Source organism: Lepisosteus platostomus, chromosome 8 (assembly GCF_059453375.1).
Source record: "Lepisosteus platostomus isolate fLepPlt1 chromosome 8, fLepPlt1.hap1, whole genome shotgun sequence".
Taxonomy (NCBI): domain Eukaryota; kingdom Metazoa; phylum Chordata; class Actinopteri; order Semionotiformes; family Lepisosteidae; genus Lepisosteus; species Lepisosteus platostomus.
In genome coordinates this window covers 34,163,234-34,183,597 of record NC_142618.1, presented here as the reverse complement: position 1 = coordinate 34,183,597, position 20,364 = coordinate 34,163,234, and positions in this window count along the sequence as shown.

Below are 20,364 nucleotides of genomic sequence, written 5' to 3'. Positions count from 1 at the left end.
ACCAAACTTGCAGAAACATGTTTATTTCTGCTGAAAAACACGTTTTGACACTTTCTGCACACTGGGGTTAAGAGCTGAGTGTGTGGGCTCTTTTGAGCCTTTCAGTTACATAGGGATTCAGTTGTCTGAAAAAACACGTTTATTTCGGGCTGAAAAACACGTTTTCAAAAGTGTGCTGTTACTGCCCCATAACTTACATGGGGGTGACCAAAGTTGCAGAAACATGTTTATTTCTGCTGAAAAACACGTTTTGACACTTTCTGCACACTGGGGTTAAGAGCTGAGTGTGTGGGCTCTTTTGAGCCTTTCAGTTACATAGGGATTCAGTTGTCTGAAAAAACACGTTTATTTCGTGCTGAAAAACACGTTTTCAAAAGTGTGCTGTTAATGCCCCATAACTTACATAGGGGTGACCAAACTTGCAGAAACATGTTTATTTCTGCTGAAAAACATGTTTTGACACTTTCTGCACACTGGGGTTTAGAGCTGAGTGTGTGGGCTCTTTTGAGCCTTGCAGTTACATAGGGATTCAGTTGTCTGAAAAAACGCGTTTATTTCGGGCTGAAAAACACGTTTTCAAAAGTGTGCTGTTACTGCCCCATAACATACATGGGGTTGACCAAACTTGCAGAAACATGTTTATTTCTGCTGAAAAACACGTTTTGACACTTTCTGCACCCTGGGGTTAAGAGCTGAGTGTGTGGGCTCTTTTGAGCCTTTCAGTTACATAGGGATTCAGTTGTCTGAAAAAACACGTTTATTTCGGGCTGAAAAACACGTTTTCAAAAGTGTGCTGTTACTGCCCCATAACTTACATGGGGGTGACCAAACTTGCAGAAACATGTTTATTTCTGCTGAAAAACACGTTTTGACACTTTCTGCACACTGGGGTTAAGAGCTGAGTGTGTGGGCTCTTTTGAGCCTTTCAGATACATAGGGATTCAGTTGTCTAAAAAAACACGTTTATTTCGGGCTGAAAAACACGTTTTCAAAAGTGTGCTGTTACTGCCCCATAACTTACATGGGGGTGACCAAACTTGCTGAAACATGTTTATTTCTGCTGAAAAACACGTTTTGACACTTTCTGCACACTGGGGTTAAGAGCTGAGTGTGTGGGCTCTTTTGAGCCTTTCAGTTACATAAGGATTCAGTTGTCTGAAAAAACGCGTTTATTTCGGGCTGAAAAACACGTTTTCAAAAGTGTGCTGTTACTGCCCCATAACTTACATGGGGGTGACCAAACTTGCAGAAACATGTTTATTTCTGCTGAAAAACATGTTTTGACACTTTCTGTACACTGGGGTTAAGAGCTGAGTGTGTGGGCTCTTTTGAGCCTTGCAGTTACATAGGGATTCAGTTGTCTGAAAAAACGCGTTTATTTCGGGCTGAAAAACACGTTTTCAAAAGTGTGCTGTTACTGCCCCATAACTTACATGGGGGTGACCAAACTTGCAGAAACATGTTTATTTCTGCTGAAAAACATGTTTTGACACTTTCTGCACACTGGGGTTAAGAGCTGAGTGTGTGGGCTGTTTTGAGCCTTTCAGTTACATAGGGATTCAGTTGTCTGAAAAAACGCGTTTATTTCGGGCTGAAAAACACGTTTTCAAAAGTGTGCTGTTACTGCCCCATAACTTACATGGGGGTGACCAAACTTGCAGAAACATGTTTATTTCTGCTGAAAAACATGTTTTGACACTTTCTGCACACTGGGGTTAAGAGCTGAGTGTGTGGGCTCTTTTGAGCCTTGCAGTTACATAGGGATTCAGTTGTCTGAAAAAACGCGTTTATTTCGGGCTGAAAAACACGTTTTCAAAAGTGTGCTGTTAATGCCCCATAACTTACATGGGGGTGACCAAACTTGCAGAAACATGTTTATTTCTGCTGAAAAACATGTTTTGACACTTTCTGCACACTGGGGTTAAGAGCTGAGTGTGTGGGCTCTTTTGAGCCTTGCAGTTACATAGGGATTCAGTTGTCTGAAAAAACGCGTTTATTTCGGGCTGAAAAACACGTTTTCAAAAGTGTGCTGTTACTGCCCCATAACATACATGGGGTTGACCAAACTTGCAGAAACATGTTTATTTCTGCTGAAAAACACGTTTTGACACTTTCTGCACCCTGGGGTTAAGAGCTGAGTGTGTGGGCTCTTTTGAGCCTTTCAGTTACATAGGGATTCAGTTGTCTGAAAAAACACGTTTATTTCGGGCTGAAAAACACGTTTTCAAAAGTGTGCTGTTACTGCCCCATAACTTACATGGGGGTGACCAAACTTGCAGAAACATGTTTATTTCTGCTGAAAAACACGTTTTGACACTTTCTGCACACTGGGGTTAAGAGCTGAGTGTGTGGGCTCTTTTGAGCCTTTCAGATACATAGGGATTCAGTTGTCTGAAAAAACACGTTTATTTCGGGCTGAAAAACACGTTTTCAAAAGTGTGCTGTTACTGCCCCATAACTTACATGGGGGTGACCAAACTTGCTGAAACATGTTTATTTCTGCTGAAAAAACATGTTTTGACACTTTCTGCACACTGGGGTTAAGAGCTGAGTGTGTGGGCTCTTTTGAGCCTTGCAGTTACACAGGGATTCAGTTGTCTGAAAAAACGCGTTTATTTCGGGCTGAAAAACACGTTTTTAAAAGTGTCCTGTTACTGCCCCATAACTTACATGGGGGTGACCAAACTTGCAGAAACATGTTTATTTCTGCTGAAAAACACGTTTTGACACTTTCTGCACACTGGGGTTAAGAGCTGAGTGTGTGGGCTCTTTTGAGCCTTTCAGTTACATAAGGATTCAGTTGTCTGAAAAAACGCGTTTATTTCGGGCTGAAAAACACGTTTTCAAAAGTGTGCTGTTACTGCCCCATAACTTACATGGGGGTGACCAAACTTGCAGAAACATGTTTATTTCTGCTGAAAAACATGTTTTGACACTTTCTGTACACTGGGGTTAAGAGCTGAGTGTGTGGGCTCTTTTGAGCCTTGCAGTTACATAGGGATTCAGTTGTCTGAAAAAACGCGTTTATTTCGGGCTTAAAAACACGTTTTCAAAAGTGTGCTGTTACTGCCCCATAACTTACATGGGGTTGACCAAACTTGCAGAAACATGTTTATTTCTGCTGAAAAACACGTTTTGACACTTTCTGCACACTGGGGTTAAGAGCTGAGTGTGTGGGCTCTTTTGAGCCTTTCAGTTACATAGGGATTCAGTTGTCTGAAAAAACGCGTTTATTTCGGGCTGAAAAACACGTTTTCAAAAGTGTGCTGTTACTGCCCCATAACTTACATGGGGGTGACCAAACTTGCAGAAACATGTTTATTTCTGCTGAAAAACATGTTTTGACACTTTCTGCACACTGGGGTTAAGAGCTGAGTGTATGGGCTCTTTTGAGCCTTGCAGTTACATAGGGATTCAGTTGTCTGAAAAAAAACGCGTTTATTTCGGGCTGAAAAACACGTTTTCAAAAGTGTGCTGTTACTGCCCCATAACTTACATGGGGTTGACCAAACTTGCAGAAACATGTTTATTTCTGCTGAAAAACACGTTTTGACACTTTCTGCACACTGGGGTTAAGAGCTGAGTGTGTGGGCTCTTTTGAGCCTTTCAGTTACATAGGGATTCAGTTGTCTGAAAAAACACGTTTATTTCGGGCTGAAAAACACGTTTTCAAAAGTGTGCTGTTACTGCCCCATAACTTACATGGGGGTGACCAAACTTGCAGAAACATGTTTATTTCTGCTGAAAAACATGTTTTGACACTTTCTGCACACTGGGGTTAAGAGCTGAGTGTGTGGGCTCTTTTGAGCCTTTCAGTTACATAGGGATTCAGTTGTCTGAAAAAACGCGTTTATTTCGGGCTGAAAAACACGTTTTCAAAAGTGTGCTGTTACTGCCCCATAACTTACATGGGGGTGACCAAACTTGCAGAAACTTGTTTATTTCTGCTGAAAAACATGTTTTGACACTTTCTGCACACTGGGGTTAAGAGCTGAGTGTGTGGGCTCTTTTGAGCCTTTCAGTTACATAGGGATTCAGTTGTCTGAAAAAACGCGTTTATTTCGGGCTGAAAAACACGTTTTCAAAAGTGTGCTGTTACTGCCCCATAACTTACATGGGGGTGACCAAACTTGCAGAAACATGTTTATTTCTGCTGAAAAACATGTTTTGACACTTTCTGCACACTGGGGTTAAGAGCTGAGTGTGTGGTCTCTTTTGAGCCTTTCAGTTACATAGGGATTCAGTTGTCTGAAAAAACACGTTTATTTCGTGCTGAAAAACACGTTTTCAAAAGTGTGCTGTTACTGCCCCATAACTTACATGGGGGTGACCAAATTTCAGAAACATGTTTATTTCTGCTGAAAAACATGTTTTGACACTTTCTGCACACTGGGGTTAAGAGCTGAGTGTGTGGGCTCTTTTGAGCCTTTCAGTTACATAGGGATTCAGTTGTCTGAAAAAACACGTTTATTTCGTGCTGAAAAACACGTTTTCAAAAGTGTGCTGTTACTGCCCCATAACTTACATGGGGGTGACCAAATTTCAGAAACATGTTTATTTCTGCTGAAAAACATGTTTTGACACTTTCTGCACACTGGGGTTAAGAGCTGAGTGTGTGGGCTCTTTTGAGTCTTGCAGTTACATAGGGATTCAGTTGTCTGAAAAAACGCGTTTATTTCGGGCTGAAAAACACGTTTTCAAAAGTGTGCTGTTAATGCCCCATAACTTACATGGGGGTGACCAAACTTGCAGAAACATGTTTATTTCTGCTGAAAAACACGTTTTGACACTTTCTGCACACTGGGGTTAAGAGCTGAGTGTGTGGGCTCTTTTGAGCCTTTCAGTTACATAGGGATTCAGTTGTCTGAAATAACGCGTTTATTTCGGGCTGAAAAACACGTTTTCAAAAGTGTGCTGTTACTGCCCCATAACTTACATGGGGGTGACCAAACTTGCAGAAACATGTTTATTTCTGCTGAAAAACATGTTTTGACACTTTCTGCACACTGGGGTTAAGAGCTGAGTGTGTGGGCTCTTTTGAGCCTTGCAGTTTCATAGGGATTCAGTTGTCTGAAAAAACGCGTTTATTTCGGGCTGAAAAACACGTTTTCAAAAGTGTGCTGTTAATGCCCCATAACTTACATGGGGGTGACCAAACTTGCAGAAACATGTTTATTTCTGCTGAAAAACATGTTTTGACACTTTCTGCACACTGGGGTTAAGAGCTGAGTGTGTGGGCTCTTTTGAGCCTTGCAGTTACATAGGGATTCAGTTGTCTGAAAAAACGCGTTTATTTCGGGCTTAAAAACACGTTTTCAAAAGTGTGCTGTTACTGCCCCATAACTTACATGGGGTTGACCAAACTTGCAGAAACATGTTTATTTCTGCTGAAAAACACGTTTTGACACTTTCTGCACACTGGGGTTAAGAGCTGAGTGTGTGGGCTCTTTTGAGCCTTTCAGTTACATAGGGATTCAGTTGTCTGAAAAAACACGTTTATTTCGGGCTGAAAAACACGTTTTCAAAAGTGTGCTGTTACTGCCCCATAACTTACATGGGGGTGACCAAACTTGCAGAAACATGTTTATTTCTGCTGAAAAACACGTTTTGACACTTTCTGCACACTGGGGTTAAGAGCTGAGTGTGTGGGCTCTTTTGAGCCTTTCAGTTACATAGGGATTCAGTTGTCTGAAAAAACACGTTTATTTCGTGCTGAAAAACACGTTTTCAAAAGTGTGCTGTTAATGCCCCATAACTTACATAGGGGTGACCAAACTTGCAGAAACATGTTTATTTCTGCTGAAAAACATGTTTTGACACTTTCTGCACACTGGGGTTTAGAGCTGAGTGTGTGGGCTCTTTTGAGCCTTGCAGTTACATAGGGATTCAGTTGTCTGAAAAAACGCGTTTATTTCGGGCTGAAAAACACGTTTTCAAAAGTGTGCTGTTACTGCCCCATAACATACATGGGGTTGACCAAACTTGCAGAAACATGTTTATTTCTGCTGAAAAACACGTTTTGACACTTTCTGCACCCTGGGGTTAAGAGCTGAGTGTGTGGGCTCTTTTGAGCCTTTCAGTTACATAGGGATTCAGTTGTCTGAAAAAACACGTTTATTTCGGGCTGAAAAACACGTTTTCAAAAGTGTGCTGTTACTGCCCCATAACTTACATGGGGGTGACCAAACTTGCAGAAACATGTTTATTTCTGCTGAAAAACACGTTTTGACACTTTCTGCACACTGGGGTTAAGAGCTGAGTGTGTGGGCTCTTTTGAGCCTTTCAGATACATAGGGATTCAGTTGTCTAAAAAAACACGTTTATTTCGGGCTGAAAAACACGTTTTCAAAAGTGTGCTGTTACTGCCCCATAACTTACATGGGGGTGACCAAACTTGCTGAAACATGTTTATTTCTGCTGAAAAACACGTTTTGACACTTTCTGCACACTGGGGTTAAGAGCTGAGTGTGTGGGCTCTTTTGAGCCTTTCAGTTACATAAGGATTCAGTTGTCTGAAAAAACGCGTTTATTTCGGGCTGAAAAACACGTTTTCAAAAGTGTGCTGTTACTGCCCCATAACTTACATGGGGGTGACCAAACTTGCAGAAACATGTTTATTTCTGCTGAAAAACATGTTTTGACACTTTCTGTACACTGGGGTTAAGAGCTGAGTGTGTGGGCTCTTTTGAGCCTTGCAGTTACATAGGGATTCAGTTGTCTGAAAAAACGCGTTTATTTCGGGCTGAAAAACACGTTTTCAAAAGTGTGCTGTTACTGCCCCATAACTTACATGGGGGTGACCAAACTTGCAGAAACATGTTTATTTCTGCTGAAAAACATGTTTTGACACTTTCTGCACACTGGGGTTAAGAGCTGAGTGTGTGGGCTGTTTTGAGCCTTTCAGTTACATAGGGATTCAGTTGTCTGAAAAAACGCGTTTATTTCGGGCTGAAAAACACGTTTTCAAAAGTGTGCTGTTACTGCCCCATAACTTACATGGGGGTGACCAAACTTGCAGAAACATGTTTATTTCTGCTGAAAAACATGTTTTGACACTTTCTGCACACTGGGGTTAAGAGCTGAGTGTGTGGGCTCTTTTGAGCCTTGCAGTTACATAGGGATTCAGTTGTCTGAAAAAACGCGTTTATTTCGGGCTGAAAAACACGTTTTCAAAAGTGTGCTGTTAATGCCCCATAACTTACATGGGGGTGACCAAACTTGCAGAAACATGTTTATTTCTGCTGAAAAACATGTTTTGACACTTTCTGCACACTGGGGTTAAGAGCTGAGTGTGTGGGCTCTTTTGAGCCTTGCAGTTACATAGGGATTCAGTTGTCTGAAAAAACGCGTTTATTTCGGGCTGAAAAACACGTTTTCAAAAGTGTGCTGTTACTGCCCCATAACATACATGGGGTTGACCAAACTTGCAGAAACATGTTTATTTCTGCTGAAAAACACGTTTTGACACTTTCTGCACCCTGGGGTTAAGAGCTGAGTGTGTGGGCTCTTTTGAGCCTTTCAGTTACATAGGGATTCAGTTGTCTGAAAAAACACGTTTATTTCGGGCTGAAAAACACGTTTTCAAAAGTGTGCTGTTACTGCCCCATAACTTACATGGGGGTGACCAAACTTGCAGAAACATGTTTATTTCTGCTGAAAAACACGTTTTGACACTTTCTGCACACTGGGGTTAAGAGCTGAGTGTGTGGGCTCTTTTGAGCCTTTCAGATACATAGGGATTCAGTTGTCTGAAAAAACACGTTTATTTCGGGCTGAAAAACACGTTTTCAAAAGTGTGCTGTTACTGCCCCATAACTTACATGGGGGTGACCAAACTTGCTGAAACATGTTTATTTCTGCTGAAAAAACATGTTTTGACACTTTCTGCACACTGGGGTTAAGAGCTGAGTGTGTGGGCTCTTTTGAGCCTTGCAGTTACACAGGGATTCAGTTGTCTGAAAAAACGCGTTTATTTCGGGCTGAAAAACACGTTTTTAAAAGTGTCCTGTTACTGCCCCATAACTTACATGGGGGTGACCAAACTTGCAGAAACATGTTTATTTCTGCTGAAAAACACGTTTTGACACTTTCTGCACACTGGGGTTAAGAGCTGAGTGTGTGGGCTCTTTTGAGCCTTTCAGTTACATAAGGATTCAGTTGTCTGAAAAAACGCGTTTATTTCGGGCTGAAAAACACGTTTTCAAAAGTGTGCTGTTACTGCCCCATAACTTACATGGGGGTGACCAAACTTGCAGAAACATGTTTATTTCTGCTGAAAAACATGTTTTGACACTTTCTGTACACTGGGGTTAAGAGCTGAGTGTGTGGGCTCTTTTGAGCCTTGCAGTTACATAGGGATTCAGTTGTCTGAAAAAACGCGTTTATTTCGGGCTGAAAAACACGTTTTCAAAAGTGTGCTGTTACTGCCCCATAACTTACATGGGGGTGACCAAACTTGCAGAAACATGTTTATTTCTGCTGAAAAACATGTTTTGACACTTTCTGCACACTGGGGTTAAGAGCTGAGTGTATGGGCTCTTTTGAGCCTTGCAGTTACATAGGGATTCAGTTGTCTGAAAAAAAACGCGTTTATTTCGGGCTGAAAAACACGTTTTCAAAAGTGTGCTGTTACTGCCCCATAACTTACATGGGGTTGACCAAACTTGCAGAAACATGTTTATTTCTGCTGAAAAACACGTTTTGACACTTTCTGCACACTGGGGTTAAGAGCTGAGTGTGTGGGCTCTTTTGAGCCTTTCAGTTACATAGGGATTCAGTTGTCTGAAAAAACACGTTTATTTCGGGCTGAAAAACACGTTTTCAAAAGTGTGCTGTTACTGCCCCATAACTTACATGGGGGTGACCAAACTTGCAGAAACATGTTTATTTCTGCTGAAAAACATGTTTTGACACTTTCTGCACACTGGGGTTAAGAGCTGAGTGTGTGGGCTCTTTTGAGCCTTTCAGTTACATAGGGATTCAGTTGTCTGAAAAAACGCGTTTATTTCGGGCTGAAAAACACGTTTTCAAAAGTGTGCTGTTACTGCCCCATAACTTACATGGGGGTGACCAAACTTGCAGAAACTTGTTTATTTCTGCTGAAAAACATGTTTTGACACTTTCTGCACACTGGGGTTAAGAGCTGAGTGTGTGGGCTCTTTTGAGCCTTTCAGTTACATAGGGATTCAGTTGTCTGAAAAAACGCGTTTATTTCGGGCTGAAAAACACGTTTTCAAAAGTGTGCTGTTACTGCCCCATAACTTACATGGGGGTGACCAAACTTGCAGAAACATGTTTATTTCTGCTGAAAAACATGTTTTGACACTTTCTGCACACTGGGGTTAAGAGCTGAGTGTGTGGTCTCTTTTGAGCCTTTCAGTTACATAGGGATTCAGTTGTCTGAAAAAACACGTTTATTTCGTGCTGAAAAACACGTTTTCAAAAGTGTGCTGTTACTGCCCCATAACTTACATGGGGGTGACCAAATTTCAGAAACATGTTTATTTCTGCTGAAAAACATGTTTTGACACTTTCTGCACACTGGGGTTAAGAGCTGAGTGTGTGGGCTCTTTTGAGCCTTTCAGTTACATAGGGATTCAGTTGTCTGAAAAAACACGTTTATTTCGTGCTGAAAAACACGTTTTCAAAAGTGTGCTGTTACTGCCCCATAACTTACATGGGGGTGACCAAATTTCAGAAACATGTTTATTTCTGCTGAAAAACATGTTTTGACACTTTCTGCACACTGGGGTTAAGAGCTGAGTGTGTGGGCTCTTTTGAGTCTTGCAGTTACATAGGGATTCAGTTGTCTGAAAAAACGCGTTTATTTCGGGCTTAAAAACACGTTTTCAAAAGTGTGCTGTTACTGCCCCATAACTTACATGGGGTTGACCAAACTTGCAGAAACATGTTTATTTCTGCTGAAAAACACGTTTTGACACTTTCTGCACACTGGGGTTAAGAGCTGAGTGTGTGGGCTCTTTTGAGCCTTTCAGATACATAGGGATTCAGTTGTCTAAAAAAACACGTTTATTTCGGGCTGAAAAACACGTTTTCAAAAGTGTGCTGTTACTGCCCCATAACTTACATGGGGGTGACCAAACTTGCTGAAACATGTTTATTTCTGCTGAAAAACACGTTTTGACACTTTCTGCACACTGGGGTTAAGAGCTGAGTGTGTGGGCTCTTTTGAGCCTTTCAGTTACATAAGGATTCAGTTGTCTGAAAAAACGCGTTTATTTCGGGCTGAAAAACACGTTTTCAAAAGTGTGCTGTTACTGCCCCATAACTTACATGGGGGTGACCAAACTTGCAGAAACATGTTTATTTCTGCTGAAAAACATGTTTTGACACTTTCTGTACACTGGGGTTAAGAGCTGAGTGTGTGGGCTCTTTTGAGCCTTGCAGTTACATAGGGATTCAGTTGTCTGAAAAAACGCGTTTATTTCGGGCTGAAAAACACGTTTTCAAAAGTGTGCTGTTACTGCCCCATAACTTACATGGGGGTGACCAAACTTGCAGAAACATGTTTATTTCTGCTGAAAAACATGTTTTGACACTTTCTGCACACTGGGGTTAAGAGCTGAGTGTGTGGGCTGTTTTGAGCCTTTCAGTTACATAGGGATTCAGTTGTCTGAAAAAACGCGTTTATTTCGGGCTGAAAAACACGTTTTCAAAAGTGTGCTGTTACTGCCCCATAACTTACATGGGGGTGACCAAACTTGCAGAAACATGTTTATTTCTGCTGAAAAACATGTTTTGACACTTTCTGCACACTGGGGTTAAGAGCTGAGTGTGTGGGCTCTTTTGAGCCTTGCAGTTACATAGGGATTCAGTTGTCTGAAAAAACGCGTTTATTTCGGGCTGAAAAACACGTTTTCAAAAGTGTGCTGTTAATGCCCCATAACTTACATGGGGGTGACCAAACTTGCAGAAACATGTTTATTTCTGCTGAAAAACATGTTTTGACACTTTCTGCACACTGGGGTTAAGAGCTGAGTGTGTGGGCTCTTTTGAGCCTTGCAGTTACATAGGGATTCAGTTGTCTGAAAAAACGCGTTTATTTCGGGCTGAAAAACACGTTTTCAAAAGTGTGCTGTTACTGCCCCATAACATACATGGGGTTGACCAAACTTGCAGAAACATGTTTATTTCTGCTGAAAAACACGTTTTGACACTTTCTGCACCCTGGGGTTAAGAGCTGAGTGTGTGGGCTCTTTTGAGCCTTTCAGTTACATAGGGATTCAGTTGTCTGAAAAAACACGTTTATTTCGGGCTGAAAAACACGTTTTCAAAAGTGTGCTGTTACTGCCCCATAACTTACATGGGGGTGACCAAACTTGCAGAAACATGTTTATTTCTGCTGAAAAACACGTTTTGACACTTTCTGCACACTGGGGTTAAGAGCTGAGTGTGTGGGCTCTTTTGAGCCTTTCAGATACATAGGGATTCAGTTGTCTGAAAAAACACGTTTATTTCGGGCTGAAAAACACGTTTTCAAAAGTGTGCTGTTACTGCCCCATAACTTACATGGGGGTGACCAAACTTGCTGAAACATGTTTATTTCTGCTGAAAAAACATGTTTTGACACTTTCTGCACACTGGGGTTAAGAGCTGAGTGTGTGGGCTCTTTTGAGCCTTGCAGTTACACAGGGATTCAGTTGTCTGAAAAAACGCGTTTATTTCGGGCTGAAAAACACGTTTTTAAAAGTGTCCTGTTACTGCCCCATAACTTACATGGGGGTGACCAAACTTGCAGAAACATGTTTATTTCTGCTGAAAAACACGTTTTGACACTTTCTGCACACTGGGGTTAAGAGCTGAGTGTGTGGGCTCTTTTGAGCCTTTCAGTTACATAAGGATTCAGTTGTCTGAAAAAACGCGTTTATTTCGGGCTGAAAAACACGTTTTCAAAAGTGTGCTGTTACTGCCCCATAACTTACATGGGGGTGACCAAACTTGCAGAAACATGTTTATTTCTGCTGAAAAACATGTTTTGACACTTTCTGTACACTGGGGTTAAGAGCTGAGTGTGTGGGCTCTTTTGAGCCTTGCAGTTACATAGGGATTCAGTTGTCTGAAAAAACGCGTTTATTTCGGGCTGAAAAACACGTTTTCAAAAGTGTGCTGTTACTGCCCCATAACTTACATGGGGGTGACCAAACTTGCAGAAACATGTTTATTTCTGCTGAAAAACATGTTTTGACACTTTCTGCACACTGGGGTTAAGAGCTGAGTGTATGGGCTCTTTTGAGCCTTGCAGTTACATAGGGATTCAGTTGTCTGAAAAAAAACGCGTTTATTTCGGGCTGAAAAACACGTTTTCAAAAGTGTGCTGTTACTGCCCCATAACTTACATGGGGTTGACCAAACTTGCAGAAACATGTTTATTTCTGCTGAAAAACACGTTTTGACACTTTCTGCACACTGGGGTTAAGAGCTGAGTGTGTGGGCTCTTTTGAGCCTTTCAGTTACATAGGGATTCAGTTGTCTGAAAAAACACGTTTATTTCGGGCTGAAAAACACGTTTTCAAAAGTGTGCTGTTACTGCCCCATAACTTACATGGGGGTGACCAAACTTGCAGAAACATGTTTATTTCTGCTGAAAAACATGTTTTGACACTTTCTGCACACTGGGGTTAAGAGCTGAGTGTGTGGGCTCTTTTGAGCCTTTCAGTTACATAGGGATTCAGTTGTCTGAAAAAACGCGTTTATTTCGGGCTGAAAAACACGTTTTCAAAAGTGTGCTGTTACTGCCCCATAACTTACATGGGGGTGACCAAACTTGCAGAAACTTGTTTATTTCTGCTGAAAAACATGTTTTGACACTTTCTGCACACTGGGGTTAAGAGCTGAGTGTGTGGGCTCTTTTGAGCCTTTCAGTTACATAGGGATTCAGTTGTCTGAAAAAACGCGTTTATTTCGGGCTGAAAAACACGTTTTCAAAAGTGTGCTGTTACTGCCCCATAACTTACATGGGGGTGACCAAACTTGCAGAAACATGTTTATTTCTGCTGAAAAACATGTTTTGACACTTTCTGCACACTGGGGTTAAGAGCTGAGTGTGTGGTCTCTTTTGAGCCTTTCAGTTACATAGGGATTCAGTTGTCTGAAAAAACACGTTTATTTCGTGCTGAAAAACACGTTTTCAAAAGTGTGCTGTTACTGCCCCATAACTTACATGGGGGTGACCAAATTTCAGAAACATGTTTATTTCTGCTGAAAAACATGTTTTGACACTTTCTGCACACTGGGGTTAAGAGCTGAGTGTGTGGGCTCTTTTGAGCCTTTCAGTTACATAGGGATTCAGTTGTCTGAAAAAACACGTTTATTTCGTGCTGAAAAACACGTTTTCAAAAGTGTGCTGTTACTGCCCCATAACTTACATGGGGGTGACCAAATTTCAGAAACATGTTTATTTCTGCTGAAAAACATGTTTTGACACTTTCTGCACACTGGGGTTAAGAGCTGAGTGTGTGGGCTCTTTTGAGTCTTGCAGTTACATAGGGATTCAGTTGTCTGAAAAAACGCGTTTATTTCGGGCTTAAAAACACGTTTTCAAAAGTGTGCTGTTACTGCCCCATAACTTACATGGGGGTGACCAAACTTGCAGAAACATGTTTATTTCTGCTGAAAAACATGTTTTGACACTTTCTGCACACTGGGGTTAAGAGCTGAGTGTGTGGGCTGTTTTGAGCCTTTCAGTTACATAGGGATTCAGTTGTCTGAAAAAACGCGTTTATTTCGGGCTGAAAAACACGTTTTCAAAAGTGTGCTGTTACTGCCCCATAACTTACATGGGGGTGACCAAACTTGCAGAAACATGTTTATTTCTGCTGAAAAACATGTTTTGACACTTTCTGCACACTGGGGTTAAGAGCTGAGTGTGTGGGCTCTTTTGAGCCTTGCAGTTTCATAGGGATTCAGTTGTCTGAAAAAACGCGTTTATTTCGGGCTGAAAAACACGTTTTCAAAAGTGTGCTGTTAATGCCCCATAACTTACATGGGGGTGACCAAACTTGCAGAAACATGTTTATTTCTGCTGAAAAACATGTTTTGACACTTTCTGCACACTGGGGTTAAGAGCTGAGTGTGTGGGCTCTTTTGAGCCTTGCAGTTACATAGGGATTCAGTTGTCTGAAAAAACGCGTTTATTTCGGGCTTAAAAACACGTTTTCAAAAGTGTGCTGTTACTGCCCCATAACTTACATGGGGTTGACCAAACTTGCAGAAACATGTTTATTTCTGCTGAAAAACACGTTTTGACACTTTCTGCACACTGGGGTTAAGAGCTGAGTGTGTGGGCTCTTTTGAGCCTTTCAGTTACATAGGGATTCAGTTGTCTGAAAAAACACGTTTATTTCGGGCTGAAAAACACGTTTTCAAAAGTGTGCTGTTACTGCCCCATAACTTACATGGGGGTGACCAAACTTGCAGAAACATGTTTATTTCTGCTGAAAAACACGTTTTGACACTTTCTGCACACTGGGGTTAAGAGCTGAGTGTGTGGGCTCTTTTGAGCCTTTCAGTTACATAGGGATTCAGTTGTCTGAAAAAACACGTTTATTTCGTGCTGAAAAACACGTTTTCAAAAGTGTGCTGTTAATGCCCCATAACTTACATAGGGGTGACCAAACTTGCAGAAACATGTTTATTTCTGCTGAAAAACATGTTTTGACACTTTCTGCACACTGGGGTTTAGAGCTGAGTGTGTGGGCTCTTTTGAGCCTTGCAGTTACATAGGGATTCAGTTGTCTGAAAAAACGCGTTTATTTCGGGCTGAAAAACACGTTTTCAAAAGTGTGCTGTTACTGCCCCATAACATACATGGGGTTGACCAAACTTGCAGAAACATGTTTATTTCTGCTGAAAAACACGTTTTGACACTTTCTGCACCCTGGGGTTAAGAGCTGAGTGTGTGGGCTCTTTTGAGCCTTTCAGTTACATAGGGATTCAGTTGTCTGAAAAAACACGTTTATTTCGGGCTGAAAAACACGTTTTCAAAAGTGTGCTGTTACTGCCCCATAACTTACATGGGGGTGACCAAACTTGCAGAAACATGTTTATTTCTGCTGAAAAACACGTTTTGACACTTTCTGCACACTGGGGTTAAGAGCTGAGTGTGTGGGCTCTTTTGAGCCTTTCAGATACATAGGGATTCAGTTGTCTAAAAAAACACGTTTATTTCGGGCTGAAAAACACGTTTTCAAAAGTGTGCTGTTACTGCCCCATAACTTACATGGGGGTGACCAAACTTGCTGAAACATGTTTATTTCTGCTGAAAAACACGTTTTGACACTTTCTGCACACTGGGGTTAAGAGCTGAGTGTGTGGGCTCTTTTGAGCCTTTCAGTTACATAAGGATTCAGTTGTCTGAAAAAACGCGTTTATTTCGGGCTGAAAAACACGTTTTCAAAAGTGTGCTGTTACTGCCCCATAACTTACATGGGGGTGACCAAACTTGCAGAAACATGTTTATTTCTGCTGAAAAACATGTTTTGACACTTTCTGTACACTGGGGTTAAGAGCTGAGTGTGTGGGCTCTTTTGAGCCTTGCAGTTACATAGGGATTCAGTTGTCTGAAAAAACGCGTTTATTTCGGGCTGAAAAACACGTTTTCAAAAGTGTGCTGTTACTGCCCCATAACTTACATGGGGGTGACCAAACTTGCAGAAACATGTTTATTTCTGCTGAAAAACATGTTTTGACACTTTCTGCACACTGGGGTTAAGAGCTGAGTGTGTGGGCTGTTTTGAGCCTTTCAGTTACATAGGGATTCAGTTGTCTGAAAAAACGCGTTTATTTCGGGCTGAAAAACACGTTTTCAAAAGTGTGCTGTTACTGCCCCATATCTTACATGGGGGTGACCAAACTTGCAGAAACATGTTTATTTCTGCTGAAAAACATGTTTTGACACTTTCTGCACACTGGGGTTAAGAGCTGAGTGTGTGGGCTCTTTTGAGCCTTGCAGTTACATAGGGATTCAGTTGTCTGAAAAAACGCGTTTATTTCGGGCTGAAAAACACGTTTTCAAAAGTGTGCTGTTAATGCCCCATAACTTACATGGGGGTGACCAAACTTGCAGAAACATGTTTATTTCTGCTGAAAAACATGTTTTGACACTTTCTGCACACTGGGGTTAAGAGCTGAGTGTGTGGGCTCTTTTGAGCCTTGCAGTTACATAGGGATTCAGTTGTCTGAAAAAACGCGTTTATTTCGGGCTGAAAAACACGTTTTCAAAAGTGTGCTGTTACTGCCCCATAACATACATGGGGTTGACCAAACTTGCAGAAACATGTTTATTTCTGCTGAAAAACACGTTTTGACACTTTCTGCACCCTGGGGTTAAGAGCTGAGTGTGTGGGCTCTTTTGAGCCTTTCAGTTACATAGGGATTCAGTTGTCTGAAAAAACACGTTTATTTCGGGCTGAAAAACACGTTTTCAAAAGTGTGCTGTTACTGCCCCATAACTTACATGGGGGTGACCAAACTTGCAGAAACATGTTTATTTCTGCTGAAAAACACGTTTTGACACTTTCTGCACACTGGGGTTAAGAGCTGAGTGTGTGGGCTCTTTTGAGCCTTTCAGATACATAGGGATTCAGTTTCTGAAAAAACACGTTTATTTCGGGCTGAAAAACACGTTTTCAAAAGTGTGCTGTTACTGCCCCATAACTTACATGGGGGTGACCAAACTTGCTGAAACATGTTTATTTCTGCTGAAAAAACATGTTTTGACACTTTCTGCACACTGGGGTTAAGAGCTGAGTGTGTGGGCTCTTTTGAGCCTTGCAGTTACACAGGGATTCAGTTGTCTGAAAAAACGCGTTTATTTCGGGCTGAAAAACACGTTTTTAAAAGTGTCCTGTTACTGCCCCATAACTTACATGGGGGTGACCAAACTTGCAGAAACATGTTTATTTCTGCTGAAAAACACGTTTTGACACTTTCTGCACACTGGGGTTAAGAGCTGAGTGTGTGGGCTCTTTTGAGCCTTTCAGTTACATAAGGATTCAGTTGTCTGAAAAAACGCGTTTATTTCGGGCTGAAAAACACGTTTTCAAAAGTGTGCTGTTACTGCCCCATAACTTACATGGGGGTGACCAAACTTGCAGAAACATGTTTATTTCTGCTGAAAAACATGTTTTGACACTTTCTGTACACTGGGGTTAAGAGCTGAGTGTGTGGGCTCTTTTGAGCCTTGCAGTTACATAGGGATTCAGTTGTCTGAAAAAACGCGTTTATTTCGGGCTGAAAAACACGTTTTCAAAAGTGTGCTGTTACTGCCCCATAACTTACATGGGGGTGACCAAACTTGCAGAAACATGTTTATTTCTGCTGAAAAACATGTTTTGACACTTTCTGCACACTGGGGTTAAGAGCTGAGTGTATGGGCTCTTTTGAGCCTTGCAGTTACATAGGGATTCAGTTGTCTGAAAAAAAACGCGTTTATTTCGGGCTGAAAAACACGTTTTCAAAAGTGTGCTGTTACTGCCCCATAACTTACATGGGGTTGACCAAACTTGCAGAAACATGTTTATTTCTGCTGAAAAACACGTTTTGACACTTTCTGCACACTGGGGTTAAGAGCTGAGTGTGTGGGCTCTTTTGAGCCTTTCAGTTACATAGGGATTCAGTTGTCTGAAAAAACACGTTTATTTCGGGCTGAAAAACACGTTTTCAAAAGTGTGCTGTTACTGCCCCATAACTTACATGGGGGTGACCAAACTTGCAGAAACATGTTTATTTCTGCTGAAAAACATGTTTTGACACTTTCTGCACACTGGGGTTAAGAGCTGAGTGTGTGGGCTCTTTTGAGCCTTTCAGTTACATAGGGATTCAGTTGTCTGAAAAAACGCGTTTATTTCGGGCTGAAAAACACGTTTTCAAAAGTGTGCTGTTACTGCCCCATAACTTACATGGGGGTGACCAAACTTGCAGAAACTTGTTTATTTCTGCTGAAAAACATGTTTTGACACTTTCTGCACACTGGGGTTAAGAGCTGAGTGTGTGGGCTCTTTTGAGCCTTTCAGTTACATAGGGATTCAGTTGTCTGAAAAAACGCGTTTATTTCGGGCTGAAAAACACGTTTTCAAAAGTGTGCTGTTACTGCCCCATAACTTACATGGGGGTGACCAAACTTGCAGAAACATGTTTATTTCTGCTGAAAAACATGTTTTGACACTTTCTGCACACTGGGGTTAAGAGCTGAGTGTGTGGTCTCTTTTGAGCCTTTCAGTTACATAGGGATTCAGTTGTCTGAAAAAACACGTTTATTTCGTGCTGAAAAACACGTTTTCAAAAGTGTGCTGTTACTGCCCCATAACTTACATGGGGGTGACCAAATTTCAGAAACATGTTTATTTCTGCTGAAAAACATGTTTTGACACTTTCTGCACACTGGGGTTAAGAGCTGAGTGTGTGGGCTCTTTTGAGCCTTTCAGTTACATAGGGATTCAGTTGTCTGAAAAAACGCGTTTATTTCGGGCTGAAAAACACGTTTTCAAAAGTGTGCTGTTACTGCCCCATAACTTACATGGGGGTGACCAAACTTGCAGAAACTTGTTTATTTCTGCTGAAAAACATGTTTTGACACTTTCTGCACACTGGGGTTAAGAGCTGAGTGTGTGGGCTCTTTTGAGCCTTTCAGTTACATAGGGATTCAGTTGTCTGAAAAAACGCGTTTATTTCGGGCTGAAAAACACGTTTTCAAAAGTGTGCTGTTACTGCCCCATAACTTACATGGGGGTGACCAAACTTGCAGAAACATGTTTATTTCTGCTGAAAAACATGTTTTGACACTTTCTGCACACTGGGGTTAAGAGCTGAGTGTGTGGTCTCTTTTGAGCCTTTCAGTTACATAGGGATTCAGTTGTCTGAAAAAACACGTTTATTTCGTGCTGAAAAACACGTTTTCAAAAGTGTGCTGTTACTGCCCCATAACTTACATGGGGGTGACCAAATTTCAGAAACATGTTTATTTCTGCTGAAAAACATGTTTTGACACTTTCTGCACACTGGGGTTAAGAGCTGAGTGTGTGGGCTCTTTTGAGCCTTTCAGTTACATAGGGATTCAGTTGTCTGAAAAAACACGTTTATTTCGTGCTGAAAAACACGTTTTCAAAAGTGTGCTGTTACTGCCCCATAACTTACATGGGGGTGACCAAATTTCAGAAACATGTTTATTTCTGCTGAAAAACATGTTTTGACACTTTCTGCACACTGGGGTTAAGAGCTGAGTGTGTGGGCTCTTTTGAGTCTTGCAGTTACATAGGGATTCAGTTGTCTGAAAAAACGCGTTTATTTCGGGCTTAAAAACACGTTTTCAAAAGTGTGCTGTTACTGCCCCATAACTTACATGGGGTTGACCAAACTTGCAGAAACATGTTTATTTCTGCTGAAAAACACGTTTTGACACTTTCTGCACACTGGGGTTAAGAGCTGAGTGTGTGGGCTCTTTTGAGCCTTTCAGTTACATAGGGATTCAGTTGTCTGAAAAAACACGTTTATTTCGGGCTGAAAAACACGTTTTCAAAAGTGTGCTGTTACTGCCCCATAACTTACATGGGGGTGACCAAACTTGCAAAAACATGTTTATTTCTGCTGAAAAACACGTTTTGACACTTTCTGCACACTAGGGTTAAGAGCTGAGTGTGTGGGCTCTTTTGAGCCTTTCAGTTACATAGGGATTCAGTTGTCTGAAAAAACACGTTTATTTCGGGCAGAAAAACACGTTTTCAAAAGTGTGCTGTTAATGCCCCATAACTTACATGGGGGTGACCAAACTTGCAGAAACATGTTTATTTCTGCTGAAAAACATGTTTTGACACTTTCTGCACACTGGGGTTAAGAGCTGAGTGTGTGGGCTCTTTTGAGCCTTGCAGTTACATAGGGATTCAGTTGTCTGAAAAAACGCGTTTATTTCGGGCTGAAAAACACGTTTTCAAAAGTGTGCTGTTACTGCCCCATAACATACATGGGGTTGACCAAACTTGCAGAAACATGTTTATTTCTGCTGAAAAACACGTTTTGACACTTTCTGCACCCTGGGGTTAAGAGCTGAGTGTGTGGGCTCTTTTGAGCCTTTCAGTTACATAGGGATTCAGTTGTCTGAAAAAACACGTTTATTTCGGGCTGAAAAACACGTTTTCAAAAGTGTGCTGTTACTGCCCCATAACTTACATGGGGGTGACCAAACTTGCAGAAACATGTTTATTTCTGCTGAAAAACACGTTTTGACTCTTTCTGCACACTGGGGTTAAGAGCTGAGTGTGTGGGCTCTTTTGAGCCTTTCAGATACATAGGGATTCAGTTGTCTGAAAAAACACGTTTATTTCGGGCTGAAAAACACGTTTTCAAAAGTGT